This window comes from Apteryx rowi, unplaced genomic scaffold (genome assembly GCF_003343035.1).
Source record: "Apteryx rowi isolate R43461 unplaced genomic scaffold, aptRow1 scaffold_405, whole genome shotgun sequence".
NCBI lineage: Eukaryota > Metazoa > Chordata > Aves > Apterygiformes > Apterygidae > Apteryx > Apteryx rowi.
Genome location: NW_020450580.1, coordinates 591,794 through 614,139, shown reverse-complemented (window position 1 = coordinate 614,139; position 22,346 = coordinate 591,794). Strand labels below are relative to the sequence as shown.

Sequence of the window (22,346 nt, the reverse complement as noted above, 5' to 3'; positions counted from 1 at the left end):
ACAGCTTAAGTACTGTTTTGGGAAACGTTTGATTAGCTGTGCACAAAGTTGAGATTGTTTCAAACGTTTCAGCTGTTTTGGCCAGCTTAGCCTTCTGCAGGAGAATGTGGAACAGGGCAGTGCATGGAGAATTTGAGCAAACCGTGTGCATGTGGGATCCTGCATATTCTGGTATTTCCTGCAGGCTCGGGAATCACTTCAGACAAGTGCAGCCAGGAATCTATTGAGGTGATAACTACTTTTTCACTTGTTCTCAAAGTCCTGCCTCCCTCCATCATACTGATTAGACTGGTGGGCTCAAAAGCGCTGGGAAAAGCATGGGAAATGAGTCTTTCTAATGTGCCTGATTGTCACTGTTTGGCCCAGAAAGAGTATGCATCTTTATGGACGTGAAATTGCTGCCTGCTTCATGCAAACTCCATTTGTTCGAGGAGAACAAAGGAAGAACCTCATGATTTGGCTTTCTTTTATAGACTTTGGATAGTAACAATTTCTTTAAGACATAGGATTAAATCCTGAAGCTTGTTTGCGCTTTGTTCTCAAGTCAAGTTCCTTTATGTGGATAAGAAATGTATAGAAAAAGGGTATTTGCAGCACCACCATTTTCTGGTGAGGCTAGTGATATCTTTTGGTTGTTTAATGCCCAGGCTCTAGGTGTTTTAAAAAATAAATAAATTTAAAAAACCTGCTTGAGAACTTTAGCTTCATCTTAAAGGTGTGTTTTTAGTCCTTATATTTTTGTGAACTCCCTTCCCTACATAATTTGAAAATGTGGCTTGTTTATGCCTGAAAGACTTGGAATCCAGCAGGCAGAGAAATATACCCAAAGCTGATTGTTATTAAAAACACCCTTCCCCCCAGACTGATGGTATTTGAATTCCTGGATTTTCATTGCAGATTTTGGGCCAGGGGAGCTGAAGATCGATAGGAGGCTGACTTGCATTAGTTCAGAAGCTGGATCATGGCAGTTTGCTTGAAAAAGGCCTGAGCATGTTGAGCCTGATGAACGACCACCTGCATCATGGGGTGAGCAAGGACAGAGTGAGTGCTACAGAGGGAAACACCAGTCCTTGAAGACAAATCCTTTCTAGTTCCATGCATAAACCCCCACTTTTCAGGAGAGCTTTGTCAGTCCTGTAAAGGTGATACCTTCCATTCCTCCGTACTAATAAGGTTTTCATTTAATTTGCAGTCCTTTGTTTCCCCATATGAATTGACTATAGTTGGTGGATGGAGCTGTGAATGGTCCTTTTAAGTTCAAATGATGGTTCTAGCTACGTTCCTCAGTTAAAAATGCACAGTATCCTTCTTTCCTGGCATGTGCTAGTAGAAGTCATGGGGTGCTCCCTGAGAAATAGCCTGTGCTTTCTTTATTGTTGTTCCTTCCTTCCTACGATGGCAAGACCTGGGCATCCTGTTAGTCTTTGAACTGGCAGTCTCTCCGTTTTGGCAGTTAGTATCAGTGAGTTGACAAAAATGGGGCAAATTTCTGAAATTTAAGCAGGATTTCTAGAGGAAGTTCCTTCCCCTCTTCGCCCCCTTGAAAGAAAGCAACCTCCTGCAAACTCTGCAGCCCAGTTCTTTCTTTACAGCATTAGGGCTGGACTCCTGGCCTTTATTAGTTTCCTGTGTAACCATGAGGTTGACTTGGCTTCTGTCAAGGTTCTTGTTGAAATTGGTCCAACTCTTTATGCTCAGAGCCACCCACATACATGAATTACTCAGTGTCATAAATTGGTTAAGATCCATGTAAGTCATGGCGTCTGTGTCTTCCCCCTCTCTCCCCCCCAAAAAGTGCAGTGTTGCAAGTAGAGACAAACAGAAAATATATACAAGGTGGGGAGCCTTAGACCTATGGTACTGAAAGATGATGGCAGCAAAGACGTAGTCTCATGGAAGGGTATTAGGAGTTTTCAGTAATTGAAAGAAGACTGTCCCTTAAAGCTAGATGCTAAGTTTGCTGAAGTCAGTGGAGAGATTTTATGATTCTTTGCTCCTTCGAAAGGAGCAAGGAATATGGTCCTAATCAAATGGATACGATCGTGGCTAATTACTCATATATTGGCAACTGGATATTCTAGGGGCCAAAAGTAGGGCTCAGCATCTGTGCAGGCCCCTGAATAAGAATTCAGGTTCTTCAAAATTGTTCATTATGAAGGGGACAGGGCTCTTACTCAAAAGGGTATTGCAGTATAGGTCAGTGGACATTGTGTGCTTTGGAAGCTCGGCCCTTTTATCTGGGTAAATGGGAACACCATCTGTTTTCAAATCTGGTTCCAGCTGCAAGTGTTGAATGCTTGAAAGTCCAGCTGGGAGAAGATTTTAAAGACTGCCTCCTATTCCATTTCAAAGCTGAATTTTGCAGGCTGGTATGTTCCTTCAGCTGCTTTTGATAGTACTGAAATGGCACAACACCTTTTAGGGCCATACGTATAGATAGTCAAAGACTTTACAGGGATCATTGTTAAGAAGTTTAAAAAAAAGAAAGGATCTGGATGTTTAGATCAAGAATATGAACACTTGAGTTCCATTTGGAAAGCACAGGCCAGCCAGGAATTTCAGATCTAGATCTTGATTTGAAACTCTAGCAAAGTTGGGGTATGTGATCCCAAGCCTGCGGTTGTCTAAACATGGAAATCGCTCAGAACTCAAGTCAGCAAAAATGAATGTAAAAGCACTGAATAAATGCAATGGTCATGGGTAGCTAATCTTCCCACCCAGGAGCTCTGCTCTTCTCAGGACACAACCATTATTGTCTAAAATACTACCTGTCCCAATGCAGCTTGGATTTGGTGTCCCTGCCTGTGGATTAGACGCAAGGAATATAAAACAGAATACATGCACAAAACCCATGTGTTTCCTTTGCAAAACCAGACTGTGCACATAGCTAATTCTTTTCATGTTAATCTACACTTACAACCTGATAACAAGCTAGAGCTTTCTTCTAACCAGGCTTGATTAAATTTGGAAGATTTCTTCGCAACAGGAGAACCCTTTCTGCTTTCATGCAGTAAACATGATTTTGTGCTTTCCATATTTCCCTTTTTTATTTTTATTTCAGGAATTCTTTATTATTATTATTGTTATTATTATTATGAATAAGCTAGTTTTAAATCAATTTCAACAGCTGGAATTAATTTTCCTGTTACTGACTCTTCACTTGGGCCTGTCACAGAGCGGGAGGCTTTCTATTAGCATAAACATAACTGAAAGCTCTGGAATTTGCATTAATGTACTTTTAACAAGTTGACAGTCTTTTGGCACACGCTCCTGAGATCTGAGAAGCAAGGGAAAAAAAAGACTGTATTATACCTTACACTGGCTGGATTGTAAGAAGCTGTCAGGTAAAACCTCAGGTTTCTTTTCCTAGTACAAAAATATGGGACAAAATACCCACTCATAAGCAGGTGCATATATCTGACAATTTTGCGAAGCCCGTACTGCTTGCCTCCCAGCTTCTGAAAGAACATGCTCACAACTCAAGAGCGAGTTGTTTTATTGTTATTTAATGGATGTGGAACTCACACAAGGGCTGGAGGTGCTGAGGTGCAAAGTATTTTACAAAGTTTTTAAAGTGTCTCAGGAAACATATTTCAGTGAGAAGGCTACAGGCCTTTGAAAAGTGATTCAAACACTGCTAAATGAGTTGGAAGATGCACGTAGAATAAGGAGCTGGTCCTGCAAGTGCCATGAGGTAAGGATTTGAAGAGGGCTCAGCACGGCAGTTTTGCCAGCAGATTGCAAAATCATGAGTGAAGACGCAAAGACTGAGACAATGGTTTTATAAATCTCTAAACCACCTAATTAAAACGAGGGTCTTTCCATCTACTTTCAGCTCTAAAGAGGAAGTGAATTGTGGTTTGAACCTTCCTTCCATAGCCTCAAGGACCAGAACTGAATTGTTGGTTAAACAGAAGCTGAAATTCCCACCAAAAGCCATGGCTTATAGCAGCAAAGCCTTAATGGAAGGTGAACATTAGGAGATCTGGTGACAATGACATTTGACCAAATTCTGCTTGCTTTGCAATTAGTGTGTCAAAGTAGCTGGGCTACTGCTGCATCAGTGTGGCAACCAGTGGGCTTGTCTGTGTGCTGCTACTTCCTTGCAGAGATGACTGTGTAAATGGGCTCTGTCGAGGCTAGAAGTTAAGAGTTAATTGAGCCCCTGCACTGCCGGCATCAACTGTACAGATAGCAAGCTTTGAGTAGATCTGGATCCCTCAGCTGTGTAGATATTTTGCCTGCATATTGGTGGGCTTGATGTGTGTATTTAAAGAATGAAATAGGTTTTCAGCAATTACTTAGGTTAAAGGTGTTAAAGTATTTGTGCAAAATGTACAAGTCAACATCAAATTTATATTGTATATATATATATATATATACACGCACACAGAGAAATATATGCATATAAATGTATGCCACATTATTCCCAGTTATAGTAGAAAAGTAGGCAGGAGAATATACTTGGATTGCAGATCAGACTCATATCAGTTGCCATGGGAATAAAAAGAATACAGAGAATTGAGGGAATCCTTTAAATTACAGGATTTTTTTAATTGAGTTCTTATTTGACTGTTTATTTAGGCCCTACATTAAGACAAAAATGTGTGTTTAGGCATCTCCTCCTGCTGGATTCAGAGCAACTATTAAAGCTCATTTCTGTAGAGATATTGCTAATGCTGGCTCCAGAACAGAGAGGAAAGAGAGGCCTGGAAGAGCCTCTCTGCTTAGCGGGACTAAGCTTGCGCTGCAGATGGGGGCTTAGAGGAAGCTGAACAGCTCCTATAGCTTGACATATAGGGACCATGTTTGCACTTACATGGACAAACAGCTGCCAGTGGTTTGTGATGCCTGGAGTATTTCTCTGCATCAAGCATGGTTCCTGGCATGGTTTGTCTCTTGAGCTTGGAGAGACCAAAATGGTACCCGTTTAGTCTGGAAACTATGACATGACCTCCTGGCCAGCCCTGGGGTGATATGACACTGCTTACAGTCAGTAATCTGATAGTAGAGTCTCAGTGCTTGGAATAGCTGAAACCTGACTGAATTCCTCTGTCAACTCAGGACAGGATGGATCCTTCTGCCACTCTTCTTTCTTCCTCTTTGCTCCTGAATCACATTGTCAATTATTCTGGAGAAAATTTTTCTTCTCCAGACTGCTGTTCCAGTGTCAGTCACTACTGTGAAATTCACTGGGGCTGTTATTTGTTGTTTATATGAAGGAAGAACTCGAAGCTGTGGAAGAGCAGTATCCCCTCTATCCCCTTCACATCTTTGTCCCCTTTGTAGTTTTTACCTTTCCCAGGTGATACAAGATCTTACCTGTCCCCAGGGGATCCTAGCTGAGAACAGAGGCAGCCTGTCCAGAGCTGCTTGCTCAGTTGCCTGCTGTATGCTGTTGTTTGATTGATGGAATGCATTTGAGGTACGTCTGCACAGCTGTGACCGAATCACACAGAAGCTTTCCTGAGCTAGCTTTAAATCTAGCCCCAGTACATCTGCCTGCGTGGTTCTGGCTGTGCAGAGCTCCATGCAGGTTCCTCATCCAGCCAACAACCATGCACTTGTGTATAGCCCATGTCAGACTAGATGGTTTAGAGCTACCTCAGGGATGTCTTGGTGAGTTGCAGTCACTGGCCTGCTGACTGGTGCATGGGGCCCGATCCATGGAGTGGGGAACAGGACCTTTCCTCACTCTGGCCTGCAGACCCTATGCTCATTAAGCCAAGAAGCCTTTTAGGAGGCTTATCTCCTTCTCCTTACCACACTTCAACAAGCCCTTGGAAGAAACCAGTTCTGTTGGTATAGGCAGTGCATTGGGCAGAGAATGGGCTGTAAAGGCATGAAAGCTTTGCTGCTCTGACAACCGCATATCCTTTTTGATAAAAAAGAGACATTTCTCTCCTTGCACAAAAAAGTTTCCTTTCCACTTGCCAGGCCAATCTCTATGAATCGCATGAGCCCGGAAATTGCCCCAAATGCAGGAGTGAGGAAAAGGATAGCTAACATAAGAAGCAGGGCTCAGCAACTGTGCTTGTGGAGAGTGAGGTGAACCAAAGCCCAAGGCCTAGCTGCCTACCTGAGCATCAGCTTTGCCAGTATCAGTGGTATTGTGTGAGCAAACATTTATGGTGTTGGGCCCCTAGTCAGGATGTGTGCATGTCTGAGCAGTGGGCAAAGGCTGTGGGCTGGGAGAGCTTTGCAACGATGGGAAGAGGAGTGTGGGAGGGGAAAAGGGAAGGGTAGTTTGGTTTAGAGATACTGTCCGCAGCGCTGATTCACAGTGCTAATCGGATCTTGGTGGCATTTTTCCTCTGGTATCTGCTTTGGGCGTCTGTCACTGTTTTTAAGAATTTATCTTTCTTATCAGAGCTTGGGTTGTGTGTTTTTTTTTCTCCTCTCTCTTCATTCAATGCCTGAAAGAGGAAAACATTTAAAAACAAAATGTCCTTTTCTCAGAGCTTTGTTCAGTCAGCCTGGGCCATGGTGAAGTTTGTCCTTGTGCAGATTGCCAAGGAAGTTGGGTGCCCTGAGGGCAGTGGCCAGCCAGTATTACCTACAGCCTTTGCTTATTTTTTCCTTTTTTCATAGGAGTTTTTAGTTACAGCCCCCCCCCCCCCCCCCAATTTTCAAAACAGTACTTTGGGGGCCTGCAAATGGTTATTTTTTTTCTGCAGCAAAGGTTTTTGTTGAAAAACTCGCTATGGCAGAGATCCCAGGAGCGAGGGTCCAGGGCCTTTCCTTAAGTCTCCTTGTTCTTGACAAGCTTGAGAAATGGCAAATTGTGATTTAAACCGGCAGTCTTACTGCACAACAATTGAGAGAATCTTTGTCTCGCCTAGCGGGTCTACGTCCATATCCTCCCACAAGAAAAACCTGATGAAAAATAGTTCTGAGAAGTTTTTATTAGAGCTCACTTTCTGGCACTGCTGGAGGCGTTTGAGGCACTGTCATGGAGCTCCACTCTGTCCCTTGCAATCTGACCTGCTTGGATTGAGATGAACCCATGAGCTAAGTGGAGCTTGCGACTCAGTAATACAACCAGTGTACCAAACCTCCAGACTCTGCAGCAGGGGACAAAGGGGTTCAAGTATTAATTATTATCTGTCAACTGAAACCTCCACTCCAACCCCTGTTGTATCCATTAAGTTCAGCACAGCGTGAGAGGGGAGCTGTTTGGGGAATGTCTGATAGAGGACATTAGCTGTGTAAAGCTTCATTGGTGAGACCTGTCCGTAAACATCAACTGTTGTTAATTCAGCCTCACATTCTTAAACAGACATTTCTGTGTTCATTATTTGCATTTTCTAGAGGAGAGATTTTTAAATATGGAAATGAATGGAGATATTTGAACAATTGGTTAGCATCCATTTCATATTATTATTGAACATACGTATTACAGAAGTGCCTAGAGACCCTAGATTATAGTAGGGCTTCACTGAACAAGGCATGGAATGTGCTTAGGGGAGATATGCCTTGCTGCAAATAGCTTAAGGCAGTCATAGCCAAGGCAGACAGCTGGGGAGAGGGAGAGCAAGCGCAAGGGGTAAAGTGACTTGCTCAGGGTTGTGTGCAGGAAGGTAGGATCAGAGCTGGGCTAGAACGCAGGTCTTCTGACTTTGCCCAGTCCTTAAATATTGCTGTCTCCCCAAGTTTACACAGGCAAATGACAAATAATAACTGAGAATAACTGTGTAACCCTCAGAAAGCAAGTGATAATATTGCTATAACTCTGTTTCTGCAGTGTTTTTACCTTCCTTCTCTTGCCATGCCTTAGACTCTGAGCTTTTGATGGGAGAGATGTTGGTTTTCTGGTGAATAAAGCATGATGTTAATTTTAAGCTTTTTTCTGCCTGCAAAGTGCTAGAGACAATAAGAAAGAAATGTTCTTGTCATTTATTTAAATGATCTCTGAATTCAAAGAATGTTCTCAAAAGTCTATATATTGGTTTATAGGTCTGTAGAAATCAGGATGTTTGCTTGGCTAAATACAAGGACTTGGGCTGAGGCAGTGAAAGGAGATCAAATGTAATTGTAATTGGAGGCACAGGCTGACCTGTTTTAGGCTACTTTGCTTCAGGATTTGGGTATGAGTGAGAATCAGAATCTTCCATCACTGGAGTCGATGTTTTGTACATTTGGATTTCTGCCTTCTTGAACATGGAGGTCAGGAGATCAACTCGTGGGTACAGCCATCACAACTGCATCCCAACCACAGCTGATGTGGGACCCAACCCATTTCTTGCAGACAGGGTCCAAACTAAACAGTCATGTCATTATTTCCTGACACCCAAAATGCAGAAGTGCCAGTTGGCAGGTGTGGAAGCTGTCTGTATCCTGGTACCATGGGGTTACTTTTGGTAGCTCTGTTCTTGTTGAGTAACACCTCAACCTAGGAAGGCTCATGCTCATTTCCTAAGACTTTTAGTAGAGTAAAACATAATTTTATTTGAGTTTTTGTCCTGTGTAAGCTATTGTTGTCATTAAACATAATCCTTCCTACTCAATGGTGACTTTGGCCTGATATCTTATATTCCAGAATCAAGCATTTCTGTACTTGTCCTTTCTGTCCTTTAGTGAAGTATTTCCAACAGCGTTCAGATTTTGCCAAACTCTGCTCCTACTGAAATGAAAAGATACTTTGCTTGAGACTTCAGTGGGAGCTGTTAGACCTGTGCTTGGTACTTCTGGAAATCCCATGCCTCGTGATTGTGCAAGTGGAGCAGGCAGGGAAGGGCATCAACAGATCTTCCATGTTTCATGGCAGGAACAGTATTTTGGAGTGCTATGGGGAAAACTGTGTCATGAAAGACAATCTTCCTGTGATGTGTTAAGTTACCTTGTATAGGAACATTGTGGCGACTGTAGGACATGCAGAACAATGTAATTGGAAGGAGTCAGCAGGGATATATGGGGGCATTTGTTCCAGAGAGGAGCTTATGATTGCTTTCTGCCTGGTCTATATAATATGTCTCATTCCTCTGATTACATTTTTTTTAATCCTTCAGACCATATTGATTTTTCTCTTAATGCTGCAGTATCCTTTCTCTTGAATATGTTGTCTGTAACTAATTCCCACAACTCTTAAAGCTGTACCATGCAGGGGCAGGAATAGCTGTGTGCAATGCACAGTGGCATGTGCTAAGTCCATATTTTCTGGAACCAGCAGTAGGCCACAGCCAGGTGTCCCATCTCAGGGTGCACACCTCTCACTGGCAGAGCCAGCGCACAGGCAGCAGGACCCCAAGTTGAGCTTTGAACATGTGGGAGAGGCTGTGCAGAGGAACTGAATGGGAGCCCAGGTTAATCTGGCTGCGTTGAAACCTGTCCGTAGCATCTGTTTCACTGTAATCATCCCAAACTTCAGAACCTTCCTGTGATACTGGGTTGGCCATTTGTTATGGTTATCACAACAGTAAAATTGTCATTGGTAAAAACATCCCATTGTCCAGAAATGCAAGACAATAGCATCGGCAAAGAAGGCCCATCCTCCACACCGTCCTTCCCCTCGCGACCCCTCCACACTCAGGAAGTGGCAAGGCTGTACTGTGTGGCCAAAAACATGACAGCAAAACTCTAGTGAAAAAGGGAGTTAGAGCTGATCGGTAAGCCAGGCATGGGCGCTGAACATCTCTTAAGAGATAAGTCTCTGACGCTTGATTCTTTTCAGTCCTTTTGGAGACCGTGATAAGGAGGTGGCAGTTGCTTTGTCAGGGTTGCTTACGCTTTTTTGTGTAGCATGTTCACTCACTGAACTTGTTCAGATAAGACAAACATCTAAACTCCATTTCCGGAGACACATACCAGTCTTTGTACTCAGGCAATGGTTATACCAGGGATGGGCTACTGGAGACAAAACTGATGTTGAAAGACTGTGAGAAGGGCTTTCCATTGTAGCTTGCGGTTCTATATCTCCTTTATTCCTCCTGAGCTCCAAAACTGGAGTTCTGACTTTCCAAGTGGCCCGGTGTGGGGGGTTATTTGGTGAAGATGCCCACAAGCATCCTGCTGGGAGCAGCAGGAGGTGAAGTACTTCTGAAAAACTGACCAAACCTCTGGGTGCTGTAGGCTTACCAAAGCTGGGCCCTGCCCAAGTCCGGTTGCATCCAGACTGGTGTGTATCCGGTTCATAGGATTTGCAAGTCCTCAGCCATCAGAAGAAAACTTCTTAGTGAGTGCTTCACTCACTGCTGAAAGGTAGCCACATGAGAATAGAAACGTGATTGATTAAAGCGAACAATGTCTGGACACAATTGTTTAGGATAGACAGTGAAAGAAAATAATGTAGCCAACTGGAAATCCGCAGAGAATTTAGTAAGGTGTCAGGACGTGATAAATGCCTGAGTTAGAAATCAGTCAGACTGTTACTTAGCACCTCTGCTGCAAAAAGTACTGGGACAGCTCTTGTAACTGCAATTAGTTAGACATTCTTTTTAAAATCTCATGTAAAGCAAGAGTATCCCAAAACAGCCTGCGCGGGTGGGCAGTACTGCCTGGAAGGAAGGAATACTCCCCATTCAGTTGCCTTAATTTTTTTCAGCTTCAGAGGGCTCCCAACTAACTACTCATCTTGCTTTAACCTGTGAGCTCTGAGAAGTATTTGCCTGAGTTGATATGGGCAGATATACATCAAATAGCTAGAGCTGTCCCTACTTCAGTATAAGAAGTAGGCTCAAAGCAGTCAGGATATTTGGGCAGCGGGGGTTATGAGAAGCTGTGTCTGTGGGTATTACGCTTCCGGTTTTGAGACTCAACATGAAAAGGCTGAAATACAGTTTGTGTAGACACCTGTGAATTCAGGGGTGTTGTAATATGTCTGAATACCCTTCTTCTTGTATGATTTCTGGCACCTCCCATCAGGCCAGAAGCACTCAAGTTTTTGCTGCCTTCTCGACAGACAGGGAGGTAAATACATCTAACGGCCTTCAAACCTCAGAGAAGACTCAGTTCCTCAGCAAGGGGATGATTCCCCAATTTGAACAGAGGCAGCTTGAGAAATGCTTGGCCTGTTCTCCTGGCCTGGGATGAAGCATATCCTCCTGTGCACTGCCCACCTTGAGTGCACTGAGAGTGACTTTAAGTCCGTTGCTCTGGTAAGCTCTACTTTATGGGTCACATTATTAGTCTGAAGCTCTGTGCTCTACCTAAGGCAAGTCTGATCCAGGCAGCCTTGGAGGATGTGAGAAACTTTATCAGTTTTGGAAGGAAGAGACTGCAGGAAGAAAGCAGTGTTTGTAGAAGTCTGTGGGAGGGAGTTCTTGTTTTTTTCCGCAATGAAGTTAACAGGATTATACTTAGTTACACAGTGGTGTAGGTCCCTGTCACCTAACTCGGGACTGGCCCCTGGCAATCTCTTGAGGCCCAGGCTTGGTGGAGCTGAGAGTATGCAGCCACCGCTCCAATGCTCACCTAAGGAACAAAGAGATGAATTCCCTAGAGCTGTGCACCGCTCCTGATGAGATCCTTCACGAAATTGCCATCTCGCACAGGGTCAGTTTATGCACCAGAATACCAGTGACAGGACAGGAACAGACTGGTGTTGGCTTGTCCTAAACTGGGTGCTTAATTTTGTTGATGATCTGCACTGAAAATGGAGGTACTTTGTATGTTTTCTAGGAGTCCTAGAGGGACAGAGATATTGAAAACTAGCTTTGCTATTCTGTCTTGTGCCACCTCTGAGATCCCTGGGTAAGGGGATTAAAAAAAAAAGTCTCCTTTCCCCTCCTCCAACAGATTTCACACTAAAAACCACTAAGGAGAGCTGAGTATCTTCAGCACTCAAAGGATTTGGCCCCAGGATGCATTGAAAGCACTTACCCACTCTATTACTCCTATGTGCTTCGGGGATCATTCCTCGCTGTGACCCTGCACAGTCGTCAGCTTAACCCTCAAGTGAGCAGCAGTCATGTCGCTTAGGCATCTAATCCCATTTATACCCTGAGATACCAATTATAAGATACAAATAAATTTAAAAAGCCCTGCGCTGGAAAGACCTATTATTAAGTCATCTAGCATACAGCTCTGTCCACGTAGGGTTATTCAATTAACTGGAATCCAAGTCATTAGTATGGCAGTTTTTTTTGTTAATTGCTTACTACCAGAGCAATGATTTAAGATACTTTTAAATTTCATTGACGTTTCCTCTCATTGACAGTTGGCCAGGGTCAAATATTGGGCCTAAGGCATGCGATGTTGTCTTTGTGCTATCTACAGCAACAGAAAATCCTGTCCTGAGAGAATCTCTTTCTGGAAGGGAAGGGATGCACACAGACCTCCTCTCCTTTTTCTTGCTGCATTGCATGCTTTTTTATAGCTCGTTCAGAATTGCTGTGTAATGGTGTGGATTTCCCAGCTTTTCCTGGGTTGTTTTCTCCCCTGGCTGGGAGCTGTTGTGGAAAGCAGTGACCTATTACAGTGGCAGGCCTGCAGTGAATTCATGACCTTGTGCTTCGCAGTTTTTCCTGTGCTCTGCTGACGTGCTATGGAAATGAAAATAACATGTTTTGCCTGCAGGCAGAACCTTCCAATCCTGCTGTCCTACAGCAGTGTTTCCCAGACAGGAATGCTTCTCCTGCTTTATCTCAATCTATCTATCCATGTCGCTGGTGGGATGCATCTGCTGTGTGACTATTCACCCCTTGTATCACTCCATTCTGGTGCCCTCTACTTCCCCTAAACTTGCAATTTAGTCTTGCCCTTCCCATTCTCCGGACCTGCTGCCTACCCTTACGGAAAGGCCATGCGTGTCATTCTTGTGGAAGGTGGCTCACTGCGTCAGGGGAACTCGGAGCTGCCCAAGTCTTGATTAGTGAAACTTTCTGTTGTTTCAAAGTCACATTGACCTGAGTGCTGCAGCAAATGTGTATAGCGTCTGCTGCCATTGTTTCGCATGAGGGAGCTGCAGTCAAATATTAAAAAGGCAGCAAGAGCATTAAATTATTCGGCAACGAAACATTGTCATTCCTCCATAAAACTATTTTGACCTGTAGTTTTCTATGGAGTCCATTGCTCTTAAATGTGCAATGAGAAAGGAAATTAAAAATTAATCTTTATTTCCATCTCAGAAGAAAACCTTAATTCTCTGCATTGAAATTATACTCGTAATCCAGGGTAATAAATTATAGTTTTTAATTGCAGCTAGTCACAGCCAATCAAATGGAGACGTCTCTCTCTCGCCTGCTTTAACTTTGCTATGCAGAAGAACTCATGGAGTGCCGGAAGAAATTCACATACATTGACCCAGGCTGTTAACATCATGTAGAATAAGGCCAGGACACATTACAACAATAAGGTTCTGCTCTTCTCTGGCACCTCTGAGCCAATGATTTGAAAGCATCTCATGAACAAGAATTACACCCATACACTAAATCCTGCCATTTCCCCATGGGGAAGGTGAGATGTAGCATCTTGTTTAAGGTCATGTAGTGGGTCAGTGTTGACCTAGAAAAAAAATCTTGATCCTGGTTCAGCTGATTCGACTATCAGACAATTCTCTTTCCCTGAGCAGGGAATAGGAGCCAAGATGCCCTGCTCTGGCCCACTGACCAACTTGGCTGACCTTCAAACACTTGAGCTGTGATGTCATGCCTTTTTCCGACAAAAAGGACCGGCTGTGTAAAGCAAATACTTGTTGATGTTTGGTGCTGGTTACCTTTGTGTTCTTTCACATTAAAATATGTTGCAGACAAATGAATTTTTTCTTGGAATTTGACAGCAACTGTATTACATACGATGGAAGTTACCTTGGAAATGGCTTTACTAAGGTATGCTGTGCTTTTAGCTCAGCCAAGGAGGTCTCTCTGTTCCCAAACAACTGATGCTGTGTATCTGCCAGCTCCTTCCTTTACTAAGCCACAGTGTTTAGCTGGGTACTTGCATACCATCTGTACTGCTAGGTCATCCAGGCTCGCTGTCATCTCACCACTTGCATGGTGGCACTGAGCCAGTGGTTTTCCTCTCTAAGAGCAGCCTAGAAGGTGTTGAAATACCTGTGCGGTGCACCTGAATTTTTAGGTTACACCTTTCTCCAAGCCATCAAACTTTTGCATTTTTTCTACCCCGTCACCTCCGAGACCATGGGATAGATCTGTGCTAACAGGATTTTAAAGATTTCTTAGTATTTTCAAGCTCAGCAAGGAAAAGGGAGAGCCAACAGGAATGGGATCCTTCGCTGGGGGGAGAAATACTATTTGTAGGGGTCTACAATTTTGAAGTCTTGGGGATGTATTTGAGCATCTCACTTGCGCAGTAGTATTTCTTGCCACATCTTTGCTGCTATCAGTGTGCAAGTTAGCTAAGTTAAAGGTACTTTGTGTGTACTTACATGCGGCAATCACACCTCTAATTTGTTTTGTCTGGGCTGTTTTTAAATATGCGTTCTATCCCTTTCTGTGGCAGAATTCACCACGGCATAACAAATTGAATTGCTTGAAGGCTTTTTCTGGTGGTCTAGTTGAATTTTGCAGTTAACTTCCTTTTCTTCTGGTTCTACCAATTGGATTAGGCCTAAATAATTCTCCTCCTTTCTTGTAGCATTCAAATATGAGTCAAAGCTGGATAGGTTTCCCCCTCCTTTACTGTTTTCCTTCCTAAATCACTTCCACCAAGTTCTTGGTCATTTTTGTTCTATCTTTATTCCCCACTTTATTGCTTCTCAGTTTCCTGCAAAAATAACACAGTGGTAAAGCAATTGTTGGATCTCTTCTAGTTGTTGAAACTGCAGAATAGCAGCATACTCAGCATGCTGCTGAGGTCAGTAAGAAATATAGCTACTTATGGATCGTGAAAGAGATTCTTAAATTTTGAATGAGACAAGTTCATGATACAAAAAGCAGGGATTGCTAGTAACACGCTCACGCAAACTCTGCTTCCCAGCAGGCAGCAGTGAGAATAAGAGAGCACCCAGAGGACTACAACTTGTATGTATACATGAACGAAGCTCCCTCTGGAAGTTAAATGGTTTATCTAAAATTATCACACTGCTGACTGTTCTTTAAAAGAGGTACCTGAGGGCTGGGGAAAGAGCTGTAGTTGTGATTGTCAAAACCAGAAGAAGAATGACCCTGGAATTTATTGTCCTGTATGCGTGATTTTTGTATTTAGGAAAATATTAAAACAAGGATTTATGAACTAAATAAACATGTTTCCGGAAGATGATGCAGCTGTATGCCTTTAGCAGTAGTGGTGACATGGTGAATATATCTCATCAGAAAATCTTTTATTTTACAGGACAATAAAATTAGTGAATGAAAGCAAAAAGTAAGGTATAATGGATCTGGATTTTAACAAGCATGTGAATCAATATCTCATGAGATCTTGCCTGAAACAACATTGTATTGCACTGAGTAAGGACATGTAGAGAAGAAATAGGGGAAAGAAAACAGGGTGAAAGGGGGAGTAATGCTGTGACTATGGCTGGAAATTTGACTGAGAAGACTGGATGGCCTGGTCTTCAGGGTCTCAACCAGTGGGCTTAATTCCAAGCTTTGTCACGGACTTCATGAGGGCACCTCCCTTCTTTCTCTGGACCTTGGTATACCATCCTTAAAATGAAGATGGTACTATTGCCCTGCTGGCTTGTGAGAATGGTGGCATTTAAAATTGAGAGGTTCCACGAACCATGGGAGCGGATACCATGTAACAATGTCAGATTTCCTACCCTGCCACATGAGCAATTATAAGAAATTATCCATTTTTCATCATTTCATGCTTCATGCACGAGGAGTGGAGACTCTGGTTCCTATTAGAATAGTAGCATTTCATACACGTTTTCTGTCAGTGCTGTTATTGATGCAAGCTGCAGAAACTAGAAAAATCAAGTAAAAGGTCTTTTTGACTGCGGAGCAAACACTTCCCCACGTATAATTATTATACACCTGTTGTGCCATTGAATTTCTTTTTTTCTTTAATTTGACTAGGATTGTGAGGAAAGAGGAAAAAGATTTATCTGGCTTTTGGAAATTTCCTGTAGTGGTAGCAGGAGGGAAGAAATATCTCAGCTTTTTCTATGTCCTGGATCTACAGTGGCTTAAACTAAGCTGGAAACGTGTAAGAAGAGCTCTTTGATGGGGCTACACAGTGATCATTCAGATTTACAGCCATGGCATTTAGTGTTTGCTTTGCTTCCCAGCGATTGGGAAGTAAGGGGATTGCCTTCTCTATCCCCCTGCGGCTTGGGGACGCTGCTCTTCCTGCGCCCAGGAGCGTTTGCTTTTGCCCACTCCCCTGAACACTTGTGCTATCCAGAGAGATTGTCTCTAACGTGCGCTGAGCAGCTCTTCCTCGCGCTCCTCTGTATCAAACACTTCCCACCTTGCAAACTTCCTTGGTTAACTGCTCATTTCAAAATCATTATTAATGTATTTGCACAGGGATTTTGGAATTTAATTAGCCTCTTTTGAACTGCTCTTAGTGTGTTTGTCTAGAGAAACAGAAAATCCCTCCATGGCTTGTTTGCTTTCTTCCTTCGTTGGCTTTCACTGGAAGGGAAAGATACCGTTGGGTTTTGCAGCCCTCCTGATGCAACTGGCGCTGCGTCTGAGGATAAGTGCGGAGTTTGGGGAAGGAAGCTGCTGCTTCTGTGGTGCATCAGGGTCTCCGCTGTACGCGTGCAAGGTGTGTGAGCATTGGCGCAGACAGGGCCGTTGAGCGCAGTAGGACAAGATTAACTGGTGGTAAGGATCTGTGAAGCGTCTGAACACACAACTCGCTCTTGCCTCGCTTCTGATGTGGGCACATTTGCACTGTGGCAGCTGCACTGGCTGAACTCACCTCCCACTTGCCTCTTCATTAGTTTCCCTTGGGGACCGACTGCGATTTGAATGTGTCCTGCTTCCAGAGGCAGGAGGCCAATTGGCACAAAATTATTTTAGTTTCGCTTCTTCAAAGTGTGTGTTCAGAGCAGCGGTTCTGCTACATTGAATCAAGCCTGTGTTTGCACAGAGCATGTTGCAGGATGTGCGTGCACATGCGTGCAGATCTGCAGGCACTGTTTTTCATTTGAAGGCTGCTTTAAATTTTTCCTTTTGCCTGATGCTGCTTTGAAAAACAGACTGAGCGAAGCAGAATAGTGTTTCTGGTAGTCCCTGCCTCTGCCTGAGCATGCACACGCGCTTTCTTTCTCTCTTGCAAACCACAGTGGTTATGACCACTGCCTCTGGTACTGTTGTATTGGTCCCAAATTGAGGAAGGATGACTAACTTAATCACTCAATAGTTTTGATTTCTAAAATTAAACAGCCTTTCATATGTGCAACACTGTTACTATATTTATGCCAGCAGTTAGTAGACAGCATCAACCGAGCTAGAGGGGCTTCACAGCTGCAGCTTGTGCCTCTGCTGTTGCTGTGTGTACACAGATGTTTCTTCCCCATTTTTCTAAATGCAGCCTTGCAGTCATTTCTCTTGTAAAAACAAAAGTGCTTGTACTCATAGAGCTTTCTGGACAAATTCTGAGTCATCACTTTGTAAATGTGTCTTAAGACTTCTTGGTGTGTCTGAGCTCCAAATGAAGGGTAGAAAGGTTGAGTCAAACCCAGGAGAAAGAGCACAGCAAGCCAGAACTGAAGCTTCCATCCCTGAATGCTAATGCAGCTGCTCTCTGAAACGTCAGTGAGAACGAGTGAGTTGCGGAAGGCCCTTCCTGGGAAATGGTGGGCGCCCTTCCTGCTTAGTCACTGCAAGAGGACTGAGCACGGCCCCGAGGGACATGTGGCAGCACACTGTCCTGACTGCCTGAGCTAGTGGGTGAATAAGTGAACAAGACACCTTTCTTCCACCTTTTGCTTTGTAGGAGCTCAGTTAGCACTGCACAGATTTATTTGGATTTTGTGAGAGGAAATAAGAGGAATAAGCAATGGATAAAAGCCAGGATGAAATGTACTGAAGTGGAAGGAGTGGAGCCTCATTCTTTGGAGGAGGACAGACTGAGGGATGAGATGTTAGTTATTATTTTGGTTCAGGCAGCATTCCTCTATAATCCTAGGCAGGTTACTTGACTTTGTTTTCTAGCAGGAAATCTGGCTTGCCTGACAGAAAGGTTAAGAGATGGAACAAATAGCACTAAATATTTTAAAGTATTTGAGTGAAAGTGAAATATTTTGACATATTAGATGTGATTTTGCCGAATGACTTGGTGACTTATACATGCTTTTGTTGAGCAAGTGTTACTGCAAAGCATAGGCAGCAGTGTGTTTTGGTAGGGTTGCATATGCTTGTTGAGTAGGTGGCAGAAGAGGGTTTGTTTTTCATTTAGTTATGCTTTTTATTTGAAACAATTGGAATCCTTGGAGATTTCTTGCACAGAGAATAGGGCTATATGGATCTGGCAAGCATATTTAATGGAAGCAGAGAGTATCTCTGCCCCTTAGATTGGGCAGTGTCAAATTAAGAAACCCATATAAACTATATCAGAAAAAACAAACTGTAGAAAAGGCTTGTGTCACCAATGCAGCGGCCTTCTGCACACCCTCCTCTAAGAATGCATAAATGATCCTGGGGTACAGGGATGCCCTAGGGTACCCAAGGGTGGCTTGTGCACCCTGACCTGTTACTTCTGCCTGCAAGCTCCAGAGATCTTCTTCAGTACACCAACATCACTTCAGTGTCTATAAACTGTCTGTAGCTAGTTCTTACTTGTGTGGACCAATTTCTGTTCTGGAATTTACCCAGAATATGCAAATTCTTTCAAATTTAATTGACACATAGAGACAGAATTAAACACTGACAGGTAGCTGCTTTTTAAAATCTTCCATCCGGTTCATTTTTCTTTTGACTCACTTCCTTCTGCTCCTTGTTTATTGGGAGATGAGCAAGAGCTATGCCAGGCTGTTTGCTGTTGTTTGTTAAGCTTCCTTTAGGAATATTTTCATGCCCACTGTGGCCAAGTCAAGGAAATGCCTTCCTATGCATGACCTCTGCTTGATGGGCAGCAGTCTGGGGTATGAAACAACCAAACCAAAAATTGGGAATAATCAGCTCTTAAAAAGAGGCAGATCAGACTGAGCAGACTTGCCACATTTGAAGTTGCTACTGAAACCAGGGGTTGGCATTCCCGTGGATTCACACAACTGCTTTTGTTCCTTGAAACAGCATTTGTATGTGCAGGCAAAAGGAGCTTTTATGATTTCTATCAACTACTGTTTTGGCTGTGATGGTTCCAGGTAAATTAGTTGCAATTCCCAGTTGCCTGGAAACCAAGGAGCATTGGGAGGGAAGGAGGGATGCTTTCGTGACAAAGGCAGCATGGGCAGGAGGCAGGTGAGCCGGCTTCTCTCTCTGATCTGACACTGACTTTCTGTGATGCCTTGGATAGCTCAGCCTCTCTCTGCTTAGTTTCTGCATCTAAACAGTACTATTTAGCAGTATTATTAGTAATGATACATGATAAATTATTAGCATTTGGGAAAGGCTTGAATTTATTTGCACAGAGCTGTTCTAGGAATGTAAGCATGACTAGTAATTTTTTTAATACTTATTAACTAACTTTGAGTCTATATTTGGACTTTAAATGGTAAAACTGCAGTGTCAAGAAACTTGCTGTTTATGCCTGTATGGCATTTGGCCATCTCCTTTTTGCTGCGCTCTCTTTGCCTGCCATCTGAAAGGGGATGCAAGATATATTGATCCTAGCTTTTAGGACTCATTCTATTTATGCACCCGCATCGCAGTATGAAGGTACAAACAGCATCTGAAAAGGGAAGATCTATATTAGAATGACAAAGAGAATAAATTAAAGCAGCCTCCCCTCTCTAATGGCTTGCTGTGCCGCCGTTACCAGAGGGAATGCCCCAGTGCTGTCTACCTGAATGATGCTTCCAAGTCTCCAGCATCAGGGGATTTTCTGAGCACACTATTGATTTTTGTTACTACATTAAGCTTTTAGCTTTGCAAATGGTTTTCTTTGAAATCATTAATATTGTGATGCACAGCACAAGGGGCGAAATAGCTCTTGCTGCTGTTGCATAGGTACTGTCTGTGATAACTTCCTCCTTCCCTTCTTCTGTTGAAGTCCCATTCAGCTGATGTACCTCCAGGAGAGCAAGGAGAAAAGGAAGTAAAATTGCAAGCCAGGATGGCCTCTGAACTGGGTGAGGAAAACCAAATTTTCAACAAATTGAATGCAATGGTTAAGGCTTTCTTAGGGGTTGTGAGTCTGGGGCAAGGGAGTCAGAGCACAGCCTAGGGCTGGAGGCTGGGATCCTCTAGAAGGTTATGTGGTTGCCTAGCATGGATGTGGGGAGGCTGTAACAGTTCAGTGGGGGATGAGAGCTGTAATCAGCATGTTTATGCCTATTTGAACAATGAATCTTAAACAGAGTTATCAGGTAAGCTAGGACCTTCCCCCTGAGGCAGAAGATAGTTACAAGTAAGTGGTGATAGTGTGGGAATGAAGGGGTGTTACTGTCACTGAACTGAGGTTTAGACCAGGTCCCAGATTTATGCCCTTTGGAGAGGGAGATTAACACAACTGAAGCATGTATCAGTAAATCCAAAGGGTTGTGGTCATTTCAAATCTATCCAGCTTCCCCGGTTTGACAGGAACTGCTTGAAGACCGGAGCCCATTACTGCAGAGAAGAAACAGATTCAGCTATACTGTTGGAAGCAGCTGATTTCCCCCATCCCCTGTCTCCTCCCTCTAACACTCTTCCTTCCTTCTCCATGCTCTGCTTTCTAGCCTGGCTGCTGACTTTCAGGGCTGTCTCTCACCCCAAGGGAATGGGAAGGATACTGCACCGCAGGCAAATGCTGTGAAATTGTACAGGCTCGGCTAACAAGTGCTGAGAGAGACACCAGGATGCCCAGGCAGGATGAAGATTATACGTAGTGGGAATGGTCTCCTCTTGCAGTTGCATTGGGGTGGGAGGATGTTAGTACCAGCTCCTTTGCTCTGGAAGAGAGAAGAGGAGAGGGGCTGGCTTTCCTCTTGGCTGTTTCCGCTTGCTGTTGGCTGTTTCTCAGCCCTGGTGCAGTATCATTGCTGATGTTGAGCAGCTTCATCCCATGATCTTGAAGGGCTTTAGAGACTCCTGCTTTGCACTGGGAGGGTGTAGGTCTTCTCCATTCTCTGAATGGGCAAACCAAGGTCATGAATGTGCCAGGCAACCACCCAGCAACACACATCTGACCTCCGCGTTGCTAGGCTTGACTCTGGATGTTATTTAATGTAAAAGGCCACAAGCCCCTATCCAACAGTACTTGCACCCTTTCCTAAACCATCTAAAAGCCTGTTTACACAGGACTCCAAGTTTCAAGTTGTTTCTCACTGATGGGGGCAGGGCCCAGCCCCATGCTGTTGGCCCATCCATGGTCCCAGGAAGCCCAACAGCTGCCTTTCAGATTGCACCCCCCCAGCTTCACATTGCTGCACAACAGTGTGTACATGTGAAAGCTGATTTGCACCCTCCCTATGCTTTATTACAAGGAATGAAGCAATGTTATGAGTCAAAAATCCTCTTCCAGCTCCAGAAATAAATAAATAAACTCATGCTTTTCCAGGCTGTGACTAAGTCATTCCTGGGTCAGTCTGGCTCCCTGGTCCTCAGGGTCTGTGTGTGTGAGCCAGATGACCTGTATTCTTTAGATCTAATAATATTGTTTCATTTCAGGACTGAGCAAGGAGCTCTCTCCCCTTAACACTCCTGCCTTCAGCTCCTGGGAGACATCGAGGTCTCAGAGGCAAGAATTTCCCTGTTACAGAAAGGGAAGAGATGTTGCAATGCAGTCACAGAAATGACAAGTGCAAAAGTCCTAGTGACTTCTATGCCATCTGGCCTACACAGTTATTTTACTGTCCATCCTTCAGCTTCATGGGAAAGAGAGCTGGAAGGGACCTAGAGAAATTATCTAGTCCCTCCTGCTGCCCCAAGATGGAGTCAGCTTACTTAAAGATTTGTTTTGGTGCAGGGTACCTCACACTGCTCTCTGCTTGTATGTTCAGCACTGCCTGTCCCTCTCCCACCAGACCCCTTTGGAAATCCCTCTGCAATGCAAGTGGATGCTGCTGAGGTGGGAGGCTGCAGTGCCCTCTTCTCTCTGCACTTCACAGTCTTTTCAAAGAACGCTGCCCACCTGCAAAACCAGTGCGCAGTTTATTTGCAGAAGCAATTAAAGGCAACCCATCTTGTTGCTCTAGATCCTTGATGTTTGTTCTTCTGTGTTGATATCCTTCTCCTAAAACAATAATTCATACACGCAAATTGTGTATGTAATCCTAGAACATTAGTAACGACTCTATTTGTATTGCAATTTACTCTTTAATATTTATTCTCTATCATGTCTCCATCCAGACAGCTCAAATGAGAGTCCATCTTATCACTAGAAAGTGTTTCTCAGTTTTGCTGACGGCA

The 22,346-nt window shown here is 43.7% G+C and overlaps 1 protein-coding gene across 1 annotated transcript in view; it reads left to right on the top strand.

Moving 5' to 3' along the window:
* LOC112970750 (translation initiation factor IF-2-like) overlaps window positions 1–22,346 on the top strand; it is a 36,957-nt gene that overhangs the window by 3,484 nt on the left and 11,127 nt on the right. The window contains exon 3 of the transcript XR_003255157.1: window positions 898–1,026. The gene's annotated coding sequence lies outside the window, so the exon portion shown is untranslated. The remainder of the gene's footprint in view (window positions 1–897; window positions 1,027–22,346) is intronic.